General features: G+C 31.4%; 1 protein-coding gene across 1 annotated transcript in view; it reads right to left on the bottom strand.

Moving 5' to 3' along the window:
• The window catches only part of LOC129984599 (fringe glycosyltransferase-like), a 49,759-nt gene that overhangs the window by 11,622 nt on the left and 17,969 nt on the right, over positions 1-20,168 (bottom strand). The window lies entirely within an intron of this gene.

The following is a 20,168-nucleotide window of genomic DNA, read 5'->3' as shown; positions in this document are numbered from 1 at the left end:
GTTTTACTGCAAGAATTGCTTTAAGTTTAATGCTCGGACAGTCATTCCTGTAAATGAGAGTTCGATGGTTGGTTAAAAGAATTCTTCCAAAATTCTTAAAAATACTAAATTTTTAATTCTTCCAAATTTTAGAGCAAGTACAAGGCATTTCTTCGGATATATTTTAATATCACGCTTCCTTCACAAGTCCTTTTTCTTTCAGAAATAGTCAATTTCACTTAACCTGGACATGTTCCTGGCGGTTCAAGCAAGAGAATGCATTTTCTCTTTGACAAATATACTGTGATAACCTAAAATGTTCTTTTAATATACAGTTATTAAATGCCAGCAAATGAAAAAGCAGTAAATAAACATCCCAAAAGACTAATTGGAATTATATTTAGCCAACCTCAAATTAATCCACATCCAAAGGAAAAATTGTTCCAAGAAATCTTAATTTCAGAGGATTTAAAAAAATCAACTCAAATATCAGCAGTAAAAAAGTTGTATCGCTCGCATGAAACATTTATTTGTATGAACAGGGCATTTTTGTTAATAAAAATTTCGTCGTTATTACTAATAAATGAGATTGAGTATTTGCTGAAGCTTCACAGATAATTTCGTCTACAGATTCGGTACAGATAGATATATTTGAAAAGTAAAGTGAGTACATTGGTGCAATTTTTTTGAAATTTTAATAATATTTTTGATTATTTAAAAATTAAACGAGATTTCGGAAGGATTTTTTTCCAACAATTTTAGGAAATATTAGCGCAAAAAACTATTTTCTATCATCTCATTTTTAAACTTAAAAGAATTGACTTTTTAAATATTATTAATTTAGCAGTCATGTATTCATTTCCCCACCTCCCTCCATTTTGAAAATTTTCTTTGTTAGAATTTTTCATTATTGTAATGAAATTCAAGTAGTTTTTATTTTTCTGTCAAATATTTAATCCCGCGATTCTCTTGAAAGCTGAAGAAGAAATGTTTTGATCATTAACTTGCACAGTTTACACGAAGAATAAGAAAATGAATTTAACTGTACGAAGAAAATCAACGTACAATTAAAAGGCAGATTATCTAGTGAATTACTTTTTCCTCGGCACATTGATGTCAAGGGATTTTACTCTTTTAAGAAGGTTCTTGATTACAGAAATTTCAGTCTATAATAACTAGATATTCAAAGCGAACCAGCTTGTCGCAAAAGGCGGCTACCCAAAAATTAAAAATACAGTAGACTCCCGATTATCCGCGGGCGGTTTATCCGCGGTGCGGATTATCCGCGCCTGCCGCACAAAGTTTTTTTTTTTTTTTTTGGCTGATTTTTTCAAAAAGGTGCAGTTTTACAGTTATGCTTTTGTAATTACATTATACATTACAGTATTAAAACAGTACATATGTATTAATTTTTCTGTGTATCCTTGACGCCTCTCGTAAATACTAAGCACTTTTCTGTTTTCATTAACAAAATGCATTTTAGGTTAGTTTTGAGTGATATACGAAAATATTAAGCGTTAGTTAAACATTTCCTGCTGTTTATTTTACGTTTTATTGTACATAAAACGATTTTTCAAAGTTGGAATGACTGTTTTCTTTTTTGTTATACCCGTTTTTAGCTCTTTTCGGATTATCCGCGATTTTTGTTATCCGCGGCGGTCGCGCCACCCAATTCCGCGGATAATCGGGAGTGTACTGTATTAAAACCCTGTACATTACTAGACAACAAAGGGAAAGCAAAATAAAAGTATGCGCTTATGAATGCGAGAATGTTATTTAGTAAGAATTCGGAGTGGAGTATATCAAATGCAATAGACTTCTAGGGAATCTAACACAAAAATTTATGCAATAACGATTATAATCAAATGCTTTATTGTATAAATGCATATTGAACTGTATAATTAAAGTTAACAAAAATTTTCACTTTAATTTTTTTAAAATTATTAATAAGCAATTATTATTATTAAGCAAATTATATAATTGTTTTCCTCAAAAAATCTCATCTTTTGATAAAATCCTTTTATTATCATGTATTCAATTTCAAAATTATATGGGGTTTTTTTTATTTATTTATATGGGTTTTTTTTATTTATTTTTATATTTTATAGTATATATATTATTTTATAGTATATATATTATTTTATCTTTTACATAGATTATAATGAGGTGAGGGGAGTTCGGTATGTTTCCATATTTGAGTCTTCAATCTGATATAACTAGTTTTCACTACTTTGATATAACATTCCAACTGAAAGTAAAGAAACAAACGAGAACAGGGAAAAAAAAAAAAAAAAAAAAAAAAGATGGGTGAACGAATAATTAACATAAGAAAAAACTATAAAACGATTATTCGAAACGTATGTCTGTCTACGTGTCAATTTCGTTAAAAATTGGTAACAAAAATATTAATGACCTAAGTGGGGAATTCCTGCACTGTAACATATTAAGAGAGACGGGAAAAAAAATGCATATCACATAAATAATTGAGCATTTTCATAAATTTCTCCATTTTTTTACATTCGTAATGAATACTTCCTTTGCTCTCATTCTCGGACGGTCAAATCAATTCTCTAGCTCTAAGCCAGCATTTTTTTTTATCCCCATCTCGAGAGCTATTATCAAAGGGGGTCAGTGCTATTACCTAATCCCTCGTCAATTCTCCCTATTGAAAGATGATTCCTTCTTCATCATCGTCATCCAAAGAAAAAAGGGAGAGGGGGGATAGAAAAAAAGAAAAGAAACTAAGAAAGAAATCCGTAAAGGAAAATGCAGGGAAAAAAATAATGACAGCTTTCGTACAGGATAAAATTGACACAGAACGACTCCCATGCCTGTCAAAACACAGTACAGTTGTTGAAGATGTCAGGAGATTCCCCCCCCCCTTCTCATAATTTAAAGTGATTCAGTTTAATGTTACGTTTGCAGCGACAGAAAGGAATACGTTATTTGGTTTAACTCAATCGAAGAGACAAATGCAAACATAACCTACAAACGAGAAAAAAAGGGATCGAATGACACATTCAAACTACTTTGTATCGCATGACAAATGCGATTTTCGTTTTAAAAAATCATATAAAACTACAAAGAAAGTGAAGATTAGAAAAATCTATCGTCCAATAAAAAATCTTTATAGATTTTTTTAGAAACAAATGTACAAGAATACTGAGCCTCAGACGAAACTAAAAACGACAGTAGCATTCTTTCGTAAAGAGGAAGAGATAAATACTTTAGATACAATTACAAAGGAATTACGTAACGAATTTTTTTTTTAATTGGAATGTCTTCAATGATTTCTTGAAATTTCCTCTGAACATAATGTTCAAATATCACCAATGATTTGCATTTGACTGCTTAAAATGCCAAAAGTTTAAAAAAGTCATTCCAGAAATATTTTTACTAGCAAATACATCCGCACTTTGTATCCCAATGGCGTAAAATTCTCGATTTATTTGAGAACTTTACTGTTGGATAATCTATTAAATATAAAAATCAATAAATAAAATCCCACCGTCTTTCGTTTAAAAAAAGAAAACAAAACTCCCCAAAACTTTCTCGCATTCTCTCTAATAAAGGTGCTATCTCAGTGACCGCCATCATTGGCATCGGCATGCAATAGTTACGAAATAAGAATCTTTGGCGAGAATTTAGTCTTTTTACTGAATCTCATGCCATCCTTGGTGAGTTATTTGGCGATTAATATCTGTCATGCAGTTAATAGCATCCGAAAATCGAATTTGTGTCTAAGAAGCGTTTTACTAAACCAATTGAAACACTCATTCGACACACAACTACGCTTTAATCACAAAATGACATAACAAATTTGATATATATTTAAGTCATTGTGTCGAGTTATCGCGTTTACATGTTTCTAGAAGTACAGACAGACAGATGGTCAACTTCTAGTTGGATCTGGCTCAAAATCTGATCGGCGTCTACATTATAGATGTTAATACTGTGTAATGAATGTTATCCATATAGTTTTTCATTTTGTAGTCATCGTGTTGACTCATATTTGAAAAACTGGAGAGACAGACTTCCTCGGAACGAATTTTGCACACAAAATTTAACAGAAAACAACACATTTTGTATAAATAACGCATACCAAATTATCATACCAAAAGAACGCATACCATATATCATACCAAAGAAACGCATAAGGCATTGTCTAGCTCAATGCCTTTTTAAGTTATCTATCACAGACATACAGACGGTTATTTTCCAAAGATGTTTTTCGAATTTAGCGTGGTTTATAAAATGAAGATTCGTCAAAATATCGAGTATTTATTAAATCTAACTAGCATGACTAAATTATTTTTATTAATATTCGCCTTATTTAGCGATTATTTCAATGTTATGAACGTTATGCCGATCCATTTTGATGAAATATATTTTATCAAAACAAGGGGGGGGGTAAATTCAGTTTTAATTTTTACATATCTCAGATTATATGTTTTTGCTTCCTAACATTTACATATATATCTTGCTGCTACACTAAAATTTTAATTTTAGAAATCGATTATTTCATTTTTAGCAATTGATGAAAAATTATTGATAGCAGTTAATACAATTTGAATCAATTTAAATTTACTTTTAATGGTGAATATATTAATAATTTTTTTATTACGAACAGACATGTATAGCAATATAACGAACGAGTGAAGTGAGCTGGGATGGCATGATGATCCAAAAAGAATCGCAGCGTAATTCTTGAGGGTTGATGAGAGGAGCGAATAGGGGGTGTAACCTTCTAGTTACATTTATTTAACTTTAGTTTTTGAGATACTGTATTCACGTTTTTGTATTAACGCCAATTCACAATCAATTCTTTGGCAGAGCCAGCGCAAAATCTGATGCATATGTACAATTCTAGTAATAAACTATACACCATATCTAATCTATTTATCATGATGGTTGTTTTAATTAGCACCTTTACATGCATGCGGTTGGACAAATAGATAAAATCTTCCAGGAATGAATTTTGTTCAAAATTTAAAAGAAATCGACCATTTTAAAAATTACGTACCAAACTCCATTCTTCTAGTTCATTCCGTCATGAAATTTTACCCCCCCCCTCCCCCGTTTTATTTTCTTACTAAAAAATGTGCGTGTTTTGAATATCTGCATATAGTTTAAGAAAACTGTTAAAATAAAGTTCAAAATTATTTTTATTCTTGAAATTTAAAAAAATTAAAACGTGCCAAATGACCACATTATGAATTAAACCATATCCCAGTGACACAAATCATATTATAACAATTCTAGTCCTTTTATCGATATATATTTTTTACAATGCAAAAAAAAATCTTGATATTTTTAATGGTAGAACTATTCATACAATAGCTTTCTTGATATTCTTCCAAGTTTCCAGTTTATATCTATTTCTACGACCATTATTGAAATATACAGGTCTTTTCTACAAATGTTTATTAAAAAACATTTAAAAAAAGATTTCCAAACACTCACTGTTGCCCTTTGGAAAATTGAAGCTTATAAATGGCAACAAAAACATGTAGCCAAATGGCTACATGATTTCACTATAGGATAAAGTTACTGTGATTAGATAGATATGGAACTGATATTTAAGGTTTCAAAATTTTTTAAAGCAGTGATCAAACTCTCAAGGTCTAATTTTCTGAAGATCATAAACATGCAAGGAAGGAACAATCAACTGAAAATATAAGAGACAAAAAGCTGTCCATTACATTCAGATTTTAATAACGATTTCAAACAGCAAAAATATAAAGAAGCTTTAAGAATGCACATAACACGATTCAAATTTATAGTGGAAAATGTTCTTGCTTCAAATAGAGAAATAAGAAAACAAACAGTGCATTCAAAGCAAAACATTATTAAGTAACCATCAGCTTTGGATAGCTACACAAAAGGGGGGGGGACCTAATTTCAAGTGTGCTTCGTAACACTTAAAAAACAAAACAAATTAAGATAGAATTAATTGATTCAAATCGCACAGAAAATAAATTAGATCCTTTAAATCATTCTGATAAAAATGACAATCTGACGTCCTTGCTTTTTCAATTGAAGCAAGTCTGAAAAGGGGGGGGGGAGAACCATTAATCTCTCCTTGTTTAAATCATTTACTAACGAAGTCTTCGTACGAGCAATTCATAAGGTGACAAAATACTGACATAAAACATGTTGGAGATGAGAATTATCTAAAAAAAAAAAAATGATGGCGCCTGATTTTTGAGTGACATGACATTAAGAGATGTATGCCTTCATAGTTATAGCAGGAAAGACCAGTAAATCGAAACAAAAGAAATTTAAAAGGACATGAGTATGTTTCAGACATATAAAAAGCACTATGATTTAATACAAAAACACTTCACAGAAAGGAAGAACACCATTAGTTTTGTAATGCTCTTGATTAAAAAGCACATAAAATTAATAGTTAATTAGTACCTTCCAAACAGAGGGTCATTTCTCCCCTCGACTCTGTCATACACTAACACAATATAGCGCGCTTGATGCTTCAGAATAGAAAGAAGATTGAGGGGGGTGGGGAAAAAAAAGAGTATGGATTTTAGGATCTACAATACTGGTGACACGATTGCATATTAAATCCATCAATCTAAGTTATTATGTTTGAGTTATTGTGTTTATATACTTGCAAACATACAGACAGACGAACAACCCTTAGATGGATTCTAAAGGTTGATCGTCTGTCTGTAATCTGAAGCCGATTTATAATTCTAATGATAAATTTTTGTACTTAATATCATTTATCTAGTTCTATGCGTTTTTGAGGTATCAAATTAATATAGACGGAAGGTCAGATAGATTTCCTGCTGCGATATTTAGTCCAAATTTCATGCTTGTTAACTCGTTGTGTTTTTGAATTTCACTAACCGATAGACATAATTCCGAAATGTGTTTTTTGGTCTTAGAGAGATCTGAGACTTGAAAATTTATCAAAATTTAGAGGGCAAGTTTTATTTTAATATATTTTATTTATTTATTTTTGGCAATTACATGACTTTGTTATATTATATATTATACACACACACACACACACACACACACACACTTTGTACATGTGAAGGGGAAAAAATAAGGCTAAAAATAGTTTTACAAGTACCAACTTATTTATGTATTATATTTTTTTACTTTTTCAAGATCGAAATAACCCAAGAGAAAGTATAATAACCGTTAAAGAACCTTCCCAAAATACGGAAAAGAAAAACATTTTTAGAATTATGTCCACCTGTACGATTACGATAAGGTCAAAAACGCAAAAGCTAAGTGGATCAGATTTGGAATATGGTCTTTATTGTGAAATTATTGATTTCATCACATTTTGTGCGAAATCCTTCAGAGAGTAATAAGTCTGTCTGTTCGTGTGAACAAAATAATGATTCAAAAGCAGAGCCATCTACAGCCAAAAAAATGTTTTATTATATCAAACTTTGTTAAACATGTTAATTTGTATCAAACTTTGGAACAAATACCTCAATGAGTTGACTCTTTATTTATACGCTCGCGAATGCGACAGTTTTAAAGGTAAAAAAAGTTAACAACTTTTTAAAAGTTTACCACAACTGTTGATCCTAATCAATTTTTAGCACCATATTATTTTCCGTCGATCTGTCTGTTCGTGTACACGCAATAATTTACAAAAAACATTAAACTAACAAAGTAAAATTAGGCACGATTATAGATTTTTGATTGATTGTAGATTGTAAAATTGGAACAGATTGCAGAAGTTCATTTAAACTTTTTTGCTATTGCTATACATACTCCACCCCTCCACTCCTATTCGAAATTAAATACGAAACACGCCATGCTATGTAAGTATTTAAGAACAACGTGAGAACATTCCGGGTATTTCAACACGTATTCGAACTTCAGTATGTACTTGTAGATCATTTAATATTATGAAAAAAAATACACTGTACAACTACTGGAGGAATGCTACCTTCGGCCTGATCCAAGAAGATAAAAAAAAATTGGGATTTGTACTATACTTAAGTTTAGGAAGCCATCTTTGAATATTAATCAATTAGATACCGTGTGTGCATATCATTAAAGAGGATGAATAACCGTTTGAGGTCATATTTCTGGTCAATCCTGTTCAGCTAGTAGTTAAATTTGGTGACATTTTTTTCATTAATCTAATACATGTATTTACATATGATAAATGATATCTCTTATAATTACAGATTCCTTCGCCGTACAAAGATTTCTTATGACCTGTAGTGATTTGAATTCGAAAAAACTTTTCAGCCTTTAAAAAAACTATTTTTATGAATTTTTTTAATGAACGAGGTGGCTTTAGTTATATTTTTTCGTTATAAAACTTGTTATATTGAGAATTTGCACAGGATAAAAATACAAGAAGAATGACTGGTAAATTCAGTTTCCTAGCACGAAAAATTCTAAGAGAATTTCTAAAGCAATAAAAAAAATCTTCACTGAGATTTCTTCGTACTCTGGTTTAAAATGAAATGTAAGAATGCGGTCAATTCATGCTTCAATGATACGCTTCAAATTTAATTTAGCAATTTACAGCGTATTTTGTGCATTAACAACAACAAAAATAAATAAATGCGGAGTTATATGACAAGTCTAGGACGATGCCAACTAGATGTTACATAATATGTGTATGGAACTTTAGTAAATGAATGTAAATTGGACGGAATCATGTAAATTGATTCAATTAAGGATAGACTGAATATAAAAACACCCAAAGAAAGTAGGAAACATTAAGAAAGACCTTTTCAGCTGTTTCAAAATGTTCATTTATATTTAGATATTGTTAAAAGCTGGCCAATATTAGATTCTACGCGGTATTTACTATATATATTAAAGAAATATAACTATATTATGCCTCCGCCAATAACTGCATACTAGCGCTTTAATTCTGCGAGGAAAAAAAAAAAAGTCTGGATATAAATTATAATAATGAAGTATTATAAAAATAAAGCACTGGTAGCATACTCGAGTTTTAATTCTGCAAAAAACAAAGAAATAATAAAGTATTGTAACAAAAAAGCATTAGTTATGTACTAGTGATTTAATTTTGTGAAAGAAAGAAGACACTCTGATATAAACTTTATGAATTAAAGAATGTTAGGTGAAAAAAATTAAGATGGCATCGTTGTTCGTAGTCCATGTTCGTAGTTATACACTTAAACATGGCACGGATTTAAAGCCAAAAAAAAAAAAAAAAAAGTTGAACTACATAATATAACGAATTTTGCCAAGCATAAACACCGATAAGTAAAATATGATTAATCGAACAGTAAAATGAATAAATTTATACAAAAAGTGCTTGAAATTATTACGTAAATAAAATTAATCGACCGCAAGTATAATAAAACTCGAGTTTTCGGGTATATATGACTTGTCTGTATAATAAATATATAGTGCATCATTTAGTGATTTAGCCATAATTTAAATTTAAACCTTTTTAAAAAAATTTGTTATTAATTAAAATAATTAGATTTTACATTTGATGCAATTAGTGTTAGATTATACGCGATATTTAATAAATACAGTTTAACAAAGCAATAATCATACTTAATCCGAAATTAATTTAAAAATATTTTTAACTATGTTCTCTGTAGTTCTTACACACATTTACGAATATTTATGCAACTTTAGTTGAACAACAATAAAAAAGAAACATTCAAGTGAAAGCTAAAATACGACATATACATACGGAAAATTAACTTCATATTCATTAAAAAAAAATTATAGTGTACATTTTTTAAATCCATTTATCATAAAGTGTCCGTTATCTTTTTCTTTTCAAATTTCAAGATCACAAAAAAAACATTTTCCTCGACGTAAAGCCGCCTCGATCTGACTTTGATAATTGTGATATTGTATTTTGGGTAACAATATCTTTTCCTATATAAGCCAGGTAGTGGAAGCAAATATACTTTGTTAATGTGCATGCGCAATAACGAGAAAACTGTGGCGCTTAAAGTTTATACTTAAAAAAAGAGGCAAACCGTCCTCTTCTGCTATGCGCTTCATATCCTTCTTAATAAAAAAAATTTCATTAAATTATGGATGAAATTAAATAATATGGACGAAATGACATAAATTAATAATTATTATGCTACCACTCTCTCTCCGAAAACTGTGAGAATGGAATATTTTACAGAGTGTCTATGTATGAACTGCTCTTGATTGCACGGGACGTCGACAAAACCGAGTAGTACCGACAGGAATACAGGCAAAGCATTCTTCCACCTATAATCCAATTTCTAAAGCGTTTTCCTGTGAACTCGTACTTTATGAATACTCTTTGGGTAAACTAGATCAGTATGGTAAATGTGGTTTCAAGCGTATCATCATAAATAGAAATAGTTTTTTTTTATATACAAGTGGCTCAAACAATTGAGAAGACATCTTACTTTTATTTATTAATCCAGCTTTTAATATAAATAACACATTAATTACCAAGAAGTACAAACATGTTTTTACTTTTATGCATAACAAATTGTACTGGTGTACTTTAAAAGTAAAAACAAGTAATATATGGAACAAAAATTTTTAAGTCAATTCCTACTTAGGTTAACAATTTTTTTTATTTTTTTATTTTAGTTACTTTTTATTAAATAATTACAACATTGGTGACAAACTTGGCGACCAAATAGAAATTACTGGACAAATTTAATTAATTAATATTTGAAACAAAATTGCATTAACATCAAGTGTCATCCACTACAAGTTTAAAAAAATGTATTTGAACTTGAGTAGATGAATAAAAAGTATTTTATTAACGATTGAAAATTTGAACAAGATATATGTATATAGAGAGAGTGTGTGTGTGAGCTAATAGTAGGAATTGAATGAATGAATAAAGAGCAATAAACGGAAAACCTCCAAAATGAAAAGTTTCAGAAACAATTTTAAATAAACATATGCAGATTTTTGCCTCTAAAAATCGGGAATACATTAAAGAGATTCTTTTAATATCTCATATACAAAAGAAAGTGTCAGTATTTAGCTGCATATCATTCGGCTTATATATAAAGTCCCCCAAATGTAGCAATACCGATTGGACCAGCATTTTGGTAGTATCTGAAGATATACCGCTTTCTTTTTGAACACTCGTTTTAAATAAGTTTTGTTTCTATTTTTGTGTTTTTCGTAGTATTATTTCGAGTATAGCCCACTATTTTCTAGGACATTAGTTTCGGAGGTTTGTGGTGTGCTTATAATTGCCGTTTAAAAAAAAAATTACAAAATTAATATCAGTGATATTTTATGTCATAAAAATTCAATTTTAAAGTAAAGATAACCACCTGATGGAGAATTTACAGCTACATACGATTACGGACTTTTGCAGATTTGATGTATTTACATCCGTTCTAAGCTTATGAGAAAATTTCCTATTCTAATTGCCAGAATTTTTTAAAAATAAAATCAAAGAAAAAGATTTAAATCTCACGATGCTGCAATTCTAAAATTTCCATTGGAAAAAATCATATTTAAATCGAAAATAAAGTTCAAAAAGTCTGCATGTTTTCAAATTTGCTGACATGCTTGAGTGCACAACAGTTGGACCGACACGAGTTAACAAGGATCAAAGAAAATGAGCAGCGCATGGGAAGAGAAAATAACAGTTACTTCCCGTTTAGTGAAAGGATTTATCACGTATGCATGCAATTGAGGCGAGAGAAGACTGCATAAAGAACTTGAAATAAGGATGATCCAGATCAATCTAAATGCCAATTAGATAAAATCGGGCAAAGCCTCGACTCATTGCCTTAAAGTAATCATCTAAGCATCTGCCATTTTTTTTTAACCCTGCAAGAGAGAACGATGAGCAGTAACACTTGCATTATAATTGACGATTTACAGAAAAACAATTCAAGAAGTATTTGCAGTAAATTTAATGTAATTTTACCAATACTTAAAAAAACAAAAAACTAAAGTTTAGAGGAAATCAACTGAAAAATGTTAGCAAATTTTGCTAATTCGAGGGGGGGGGGGAGAGAACAACATGTCATAAAACAATTTTCCATGGCGTCAAAAAAAAAAAAAAAGTTCGCATAGTCAGTTTTATCTATAGAACAAGCGGATTCGAGAGTCGATTCTATCCTTAATCAATCATATATTCTACCTTGGCGCAAGTGAGAAAGATATGGTGGGAGTTAAAAGATCACACACTCCAGGGAGTAAAAATTTGGAGAAGGAAAGACTGATCAGATATCGCTCGCGTCATTTAAAATTGAGAATCCGCAGTTTAGTTTAACACTAGAACTACTAAGACAGTCATCAATCCGTATTTACATTCATTTATACATCGCTTTCAGACATTTCTTAGAAAAATTTGAATTACCTTCTATTTATATGAACTTATATTGATTGATCCAACGTGTTCGGCAGCCATTATAACTGGATATATTTTATTCCAATTATTTCGAACTAAAAGCTCTAACAGGATATCCTATAAGTACAAATACAAACTGTTTTTCTTGGGGTTTTTTATTAATAATTGATGAATTATATAAAATATTGTTTTTGTTAAATTTTATTAACAGAAACTAAGCCAAAAGTTACAATGAAAGCCATAATAAAATATTTAACATCGGTAGTTCTAGTGTTAAAAAACACTGCATCCTTAGTTAATTAATCAACTCAACATGAAGTTAAGGAAATAGCCTTTCATGATATAAAAAAAAATTAATTTCTGATATAAAAAAAAATTAATGCTAAACAGAACAAACACAAAAAATGTTTAGAATTATTTTCTGAAGTCAAGTAAAAATATGATGTCTAAAATTCATTTTCGGCGTCTCGTGCACAAACATCTTCTACTTGAAATAAAAGATAAAACCATTTTCAGCTCTAGTATGTTCAAAAAAATATCGTTCAACCAAAAGTTCGTTACTCAAGCATTTAATCGTCAGGATACGTTATGATTTGAGGTCAACATAAAACATCTTTTAATGTTTTTAGTAATTAACTTCTTTCATTGCATAAATATCACAAATAAGATAAAGTAAGTAGAATATAGAATAAGAAAGAAAAATTAATAAAATATAGAATTAGGTTCACCATTTCCAATACGCAGTGTCTGGCATTAATTATCTATTGCTATGGTCAGTTAAATATACCTTTTATTAAATTATTACTTGGTATTCAAAAAAACTAATAATTAGAAACAATTATTTTAAAATTAAGTTTTGCAATTTATAAAACTGAATTTAAAAACTCACGTATGGAAAATCTTTCATCTCATATATAATTACAGATTCATACCATGTAATTTCTAATGAACTGAATTTGCCCTGTTATCTTTAAAACTGATAATGAAATTAAATACCTACAAAAGGAGTCAAAATTCTAAATTTATTCGTGTAACAGCAAAATCTAATATGTACTTGAATATAAACAGTGAGGGATATAGCGATAAAGGCTGTTCTCCCATAGGAGCGAAAAAGTTATAGTTCATGGATGTCAAAATACTTGCGGGCTTGAAAAATCGAATATCTCTGAAGGAAAAAGTTGCAACAAATATGTAAACAAAAATTGATTGCCACAAAAATAAAGCAAAATTTAAATATTTAATATTTCTGTACAAGTTATCTTAAATCGAAAAACTCTTTGGGGGGGGATGCATTTAGAAAAATAATAAATCTCACAGATGAGGAAATGAAATAATTTATATCAAAAATAAATTATTTTTAGCAATAAACGCGTTCCGAATAACACAAGTACTTTTCACTTTCTCGAATATAGAGTTAAGCATTGCAATAGTCAAAAATATCAAAAATCAAGACTTTGATAAATCACATTTGAGACTTCACTCAGTTTGAATTTTTTTTTTTTTTTTTTTTTTTGCTTTGTGTCTGTCTGTCTGTCTATGACAAAGTTAACTCAAAAATTCAATGAGATAGAAAGATGAAATTTGGTATACGATCTTTATCAGATTTGTGGATTTCAATGAAATTTGCAACAAAATCTATCATGTTCGGCTACTCAAATAAAAGTTAAAATAACTACAAAATGAAGAAAATTAAATGAAGCACACAGATTTAATATATGAACTGTTAGATATGAAATTTGGAACGAAATCCAAAAAATTGATTTTCTGTCCATCTGGACTTTTACAAGCAACTAAACGCTATAATAATAAATAATTGGATGATGGTGGTATATGAATGAATGAAATGAATTATGGTACATGATATTGTGACTACAATTATAGTTATGTGACAAAATTTGATTTTAATAAGTTGGAAACAAGGCATCTAAAAATAATATTCGATTATCGAATATCTATTGCTAAATGCTAATGATTAATAGTCAAACAAAAATTGCCAACAAGGAAGATCATTCCCTCAAATTTAAAATAAAATTTTACAATTCATAAATTTAACCAGATTCAACGGGAGTGGTCTCTCCAAGACATTCACGCATACTTTTTCATAAACTTGTCATGACAGAGAACACCTGACAATGGCACTGGCGTACAAGAGTTAACGAAATATTAACCTCTGGCGTGAATTTAGCATTTTTACTGAATCTATCGTGTCATCCTTGGCGAGTTATTTGGCGATTAATTCTTGGCATACAGTTAATAATATCCGAAAATTGAATTTGTGTTTTAGATGCGTTTTTCCCAACCAACTGAAACACAAATTTAACAATTGCATTTGTAGCCACAAATGTGATATATTTAAGTCACTGTATTCTTCAATTATCGCGTTTACAAGTTTCTAGAAGTACAGACAGTGAATTCGTGGTTAGATTTGGCTCAAAATTTGACAGGTGTCTTAACTATATATTTTAAATCTGTTTACAGAATTGTATCTGTATAGCTCCCTTCGTTTTGTAGTTATCGTGTGAACATGTATTCGGACAGCCGGATTTCCTCTAAGTCTATTTTGCTGAAAATGCGATAGAAATCTATAAATTAAGTGTAAAGATAGTATGTCAAATTGCATCCGCATAGTTTAAAGCCCGTTTGAATTATCCTCGTCGGGCCGCGGTGGGCTGGTGGTAAGGTCTCGGCTTCGGAACCGGAGGGTTTCAGGTTCGTAACCCGATTGCACCGAAGAACGTCGTGTAAGGGGGTCTGTTGCACGTTAAATCCGTCATGACCAAAAGTCCTCCCGCTGGTGTGGTGTGAAGAGGGGGTGCCAGCTCAGGTGTCGTCCTCGTCATCTGACCGTGGTTCAAAATTACGAGGTCCGTCCCAAAATAACCCTAGTATTGCTTCAAACGGGACGTTAATATAACCAAACCAAATTATCTTTGTCACAGAACAGACGGACAACAACAACAGAGCAGAATGGCATGATTAGATTATTTACTAAAAAGTGCACAACTGATAAAGAACTACAATACGCATGAAACCATAAGTATAAGTATTTGAACCATCATTCTAAATTCAATTCCTACTCAATGGAATAAACAGAAGTGTACAGGAATATTCATTAATAGAGTGAATGAAAGAAAGCGATACACAACCCTAGATACTCAAAACCGCCAACGAAAGTAGGACGGAGAGGGGAGGCTTGGGAGGAAGAAGAAAAAATATTCCCCAACAAAACAAGCTTCCAGCTTAATGGAAGCCGAACACGAGATATCTTGACAGGCGGGAAGATGAAACGCTGAATATGTAACTACGGACACGCTAATCTTTAATTAGAATACAGGAACACAACAAAATCACAGAAAAAAAAGACATGACCGAGGTCATACGCCAAGGAATAAAAACAGGAGCAATAGTTCATGAAATACAAGACCATTCAGTAAGTAGTTCGATAAAGATTTCTGAATTGTAAATCACATGATAAATGTTATTCAGAAAAATAAACATTTGAAAGTATAATGGAGTCAACTCAGGCAATGTCATAATCGTGTGACAAATATAAAAGCGCGCTGGCGAACGGTTTGCTGTTAAGTCCAATGGCGTAGGCTGGCGGGTGCGACAAGCACCAATTCTTAGGAGAGATGACAAGAAATTGCCGGATTTTATGTTAATGCGCTTTTTTGTTATACAATGTAATGTCAAATCATTTAAAAGCTCCTTAACATTATAATTTAATTTTAGTTATAATTTTTCGAGTTATAATGACAGCAAAATGCGAATGAGCGATGTGATATTGCAAAGATTTAGCATTATAAATGGGAGTGCATGGAAGAAGGGGGGGGGGATATACTTATATTCCGGATTAAGATTTTTTTCTTCGTTTTGTATTTTTGTTGCATCATGCGGATTTTCCGAAATCCAACAAATTAAGAAATATCTAAGATCTATAATGAACCAAGCACTCTAGCTCTGAAAATAATGTCGTCAAAATCGATACTTTTAGCTACATTTTTTCAAAATTTGCAGAACAAAAAGTTAAAATGAAGAGATTCTAGGTGTCATGGTAAAGTTATAGTTTGTTAAATTAGAAACATGAGAAAAAAAATTGCAACAATTGAATATGTATTATTATTGTAACACAATTTAATAAAGTATGCACTAGGAACTACAACACACACAAAAAGAGATTTCTCACATTGTACATTAAACTGGTTTATTAATAAAATGGAAGTTTACTTGCCTTTTTTCCAATTCATAAAAAATTGTTACAAAATAATTAATATTATGTCATCCTTAACAAAACAAAATAATAATTTTAAAAATCTGCTTCCATAAATCTTTATATTTTGGTGGACATAGGGATGACAAGTTAAAACTTCACAAATAATGCCACCAAACCTTGCTATGACTCGTCATGTACTGTCTCTATTTGCAAACTATGCAATGGATTCAAAAATTAAATTGTTGCATTGAATTCGACATAATAACATGTGAATATGAATAGATGCAGTTAAAAAAAGGAACAATGCAAAACAGGAGAAATGAAGTCCAAAACTACAAACCATGCACTTGCAAATATTTCAGGCGATTACGATACAGCAGAAGCAAGAAGGAAAAATCAGTGGCATCATTTCGTGATAAATGTTATTAGGAAAACACACTATCATACTTTTCAAGACATCAACTTGATGCAATGAGTTTCGATAAAATAGCATTTTAGACACAACTAAGAAAATTATTAAATTATAATGTACACCAAAAGAATCAAGAGATTTCTAATTTTATAAGCTTGAAATTATTTTCTTAACGTAATGAATTTAGCCCAGTAATTTAGATTTTCCATTATAACTAAAAAATTAACTAAGCTTTATTTTACCACATTTTCTATCCGGATCAAAATTATACATATAGTACTTTTTTTTTTAATATGAAGAGGCTCAATGATTGAACTACTTGATCTGGAATAATCTTGTAAAACTTTAATTCAAATTCAGAAATCCTTGTTTCACTTTTAATCAGATAAAGAAGTTTCTCCTCTTCGACTTTTCGAAATACTTAAAAAAAGTACTTTTTTTTTTTTTTTTTTTCATCACATTTTGTAATGGAGAAAAGTACGAATGCCTGCAGACAGACTGGACCCAAAATTTGATGCCTATCAACAGTTTTAATATCAAGACAGCAGATTTAAATTTTCATTGACAAGCCTGCTATGTTTGCATATATATGCATACGTTGAAACTGCGTAACGCATGAATAGGCAGTTTATCTATAAGGAGATTTTTTTTTTTAATTCTTATTTTGAACAACTTTAATATCAGAAATATATGTCAAAGTTCATCCATCCAGCACGCTGCGTTCTTGAGTTACTGTGTTCACAAACACATTAACGAATAAATAATATTCTGATTTTTAAAAAAATCGGAAATTTTGGTAGAGACCGATTGCATTCCAAATTTTGCTGGCCTTATTTGTTGCATTTTTGTATAACTTTGCTCAAATCCTATTCAGAAATAACTAAAGTATACAGATTCATCAAAAACTTCAGTTTAAAATTTTTGGTGAACCTTTTTCATTTCACTTCACAAACTTAAAAAAAGGGGGATTAAGCTGTAAGAAAATTTGCACCCGACATAAAAAAAAAGGGACATTTTCTTCAGACCGAGAGCATTTCGCTTCTATTTTATAGCTCACGTTTCTCAAAATAAAATCGTAAATTTTCTAATGTGCTTTATATTCTTAGTATTCTGCATGAAAAAAAAATGTTTTTTTTTGGGGGGGGGGAGGGGGAGAGGTGAAATCCATCTGAACGACCCTCCAAAGCAAGAAGGCAAAAACAAATCCATTGGCCGTTTTAAATAAGTACTATATATTTTTTTCGTCGCAAGGATTATTCTTTTAATTTGCTTCTTGGAAGCGAAAGGGAGAGTGGGGGGGGGGATCATTTTGGAAGCCGAAGTAAACATTTCCGGAAGCTACGGTTTTTTTTAAATCACTCAAAAGATCCGGTTCATAACCATCGTTTAATTACAGGTGAAATCGTTACATTCGTTGCGGCTTCACGATTTACAGGAGTGCCTCACGAAGCAATGCAAGGGACAATGAATTATTCAAACTCTGAAACCTTTTTTCCAATACCTTTTCGAACTTTTTTTACAGCCGCCAGACTCCATCAGTATGAAAACTAAATTATCTTTGAAAAAAATGTCGAGTTAATTCTGTTTTAGCATAGCAAAAACTTAAAGTTGTTCAACGAACCGCTCAAAACAAGACATACTATCGATTCATAATTCAAAGTGTGATTAATTATTTCATTCATGTAATATATTGGGATAAGCGCACTTTTTAATGAGATATAATCATTTTAGTACAATATTTAAGTTAATATTTTAATTCGGACAAAAATAAAAATATACTTAAAATATTTTTTTATATATTTGAATAACACGAAATAACATAATTTTTATTGAAACAACACTAGCTGAATAACAAGCTACAAACATTTCGTCATCATTGAATCTTTATGAAACGCATAACAAAACGTAATTCAAATTAATTTCTGGATATACGAGGGCAATTCAGAAACTAACCTCCGGTTGATTGAAAAAAATACACCAAGTTAAGTAAAAATATTTTAATATATACATCTTACAACTACATCTTTGCACTATTTTTCTACATAGTCTCCATAACGATTGAGGCACTTATCGTATCTCTTCACAAGCTTTGAAATTCCTTCTGCATAAAAATCACCCGCTTGTGCCAGCCTGTGACCGCATCTTTGAGCTCTTCGTCGTCATCAAACCGCTGGGACCCGAGCCATTTCTTCATACGCATGAAGAGGTGATAATCGCTTGGCGCCAGATCTGGGCTGTAAGGTGGATGGTTGAAAACGTCCCACTTGAAGGACTCAAGAAGGGCTGTTGTTCTGCGAGCAGAGTGAGGACGGGCGTTATCGTGCAAAAAAACGATACCGGAAGTCAGCATACCACGGCGTTTGTTCTGTATAGCCCGTCGTAATGTTTTTAGTGTTTCACAGTACACGTCTTGATTAATGGTCGTCCCACGTTCCATGAATTCAACCAACAACACCCCTTTGGCATCCCAAAACACCGTTGCCATCAGTTTTCTGGCAGAAAAATCTTGCCGGGCTTTTTTTGGTTTGGTAGGCGAATCTGAATGTGCCCACATCTTTGATTGTTCTTTTGTCTCAGGGTTCACGTACTTAATCCAGGTTTCGTCACCGGTCACGATTCTGTTTAACAATGGTTCTCCTTCGTCCTCATAACGTGACAGAAAGTCTAATGCAGAGGCCATTCTTTGACTTTTGTGGTGGTCAGTAAGAATTTTGGGCACCCATCGTGCACAGAACTTACGGTAACCCAATCTTGCTGTCACTATCTCGTACAAAAGAGTCTTAGAAATCTGTGGAAAATCAGTAGACAGCTCCGCCATTGTGAAACGTCGATTTTCACGAACTTTTGCATCAACTGTCTGAACGAGTTCGTCAGTCACCAAGGATGGTCTACCACTCCTCTCTTCATCATGAACGTTTTCTCGTCCACTTTTAAATAAACGTACCCATTCACGGACAACTCCTTCACTCATAACTTTTGGTCCGTACACGGCACAAAGCTCACGATGAATAGCTGCTGCAGAGTATCCTTTGGCTGTAAAAAACCTTATAACAGCACGCACTTCACATTTGGCGGGATTTTCTATTGCAGCACACATTTCAAACTGCCACAAAAACTAAACTAGCGCAGGTACGATGTTCACTCGACTACGGCTTGATGCCGACTGACCTGCTGAGCGTGTGAATGCACAGATGGCGCGCTACTCCCCCCACTACCCGCACTGTGACCAATCGGAGGTTAGTTTCTGAATTGCCCTC

This window comes from Argiope bruennichi, chromosome 9 (genome assembly GCF_947563725.1).
Source record: "Argiope bruennichi chromosome 9, qqArgBrue1.1, whole genome shotgun sequence".
Lineage (NCBI taxonomy): Eukaryota > Metazoa > Arthropoda > Arachnida > Araneae > Araneidae > Argiope > Argiope bruennichi.
The sequence above is the reverse complement of the archived record's forward strand: the minus strand, read 5'-3'. Positions and strand labels throughout refer to the sequence as shown.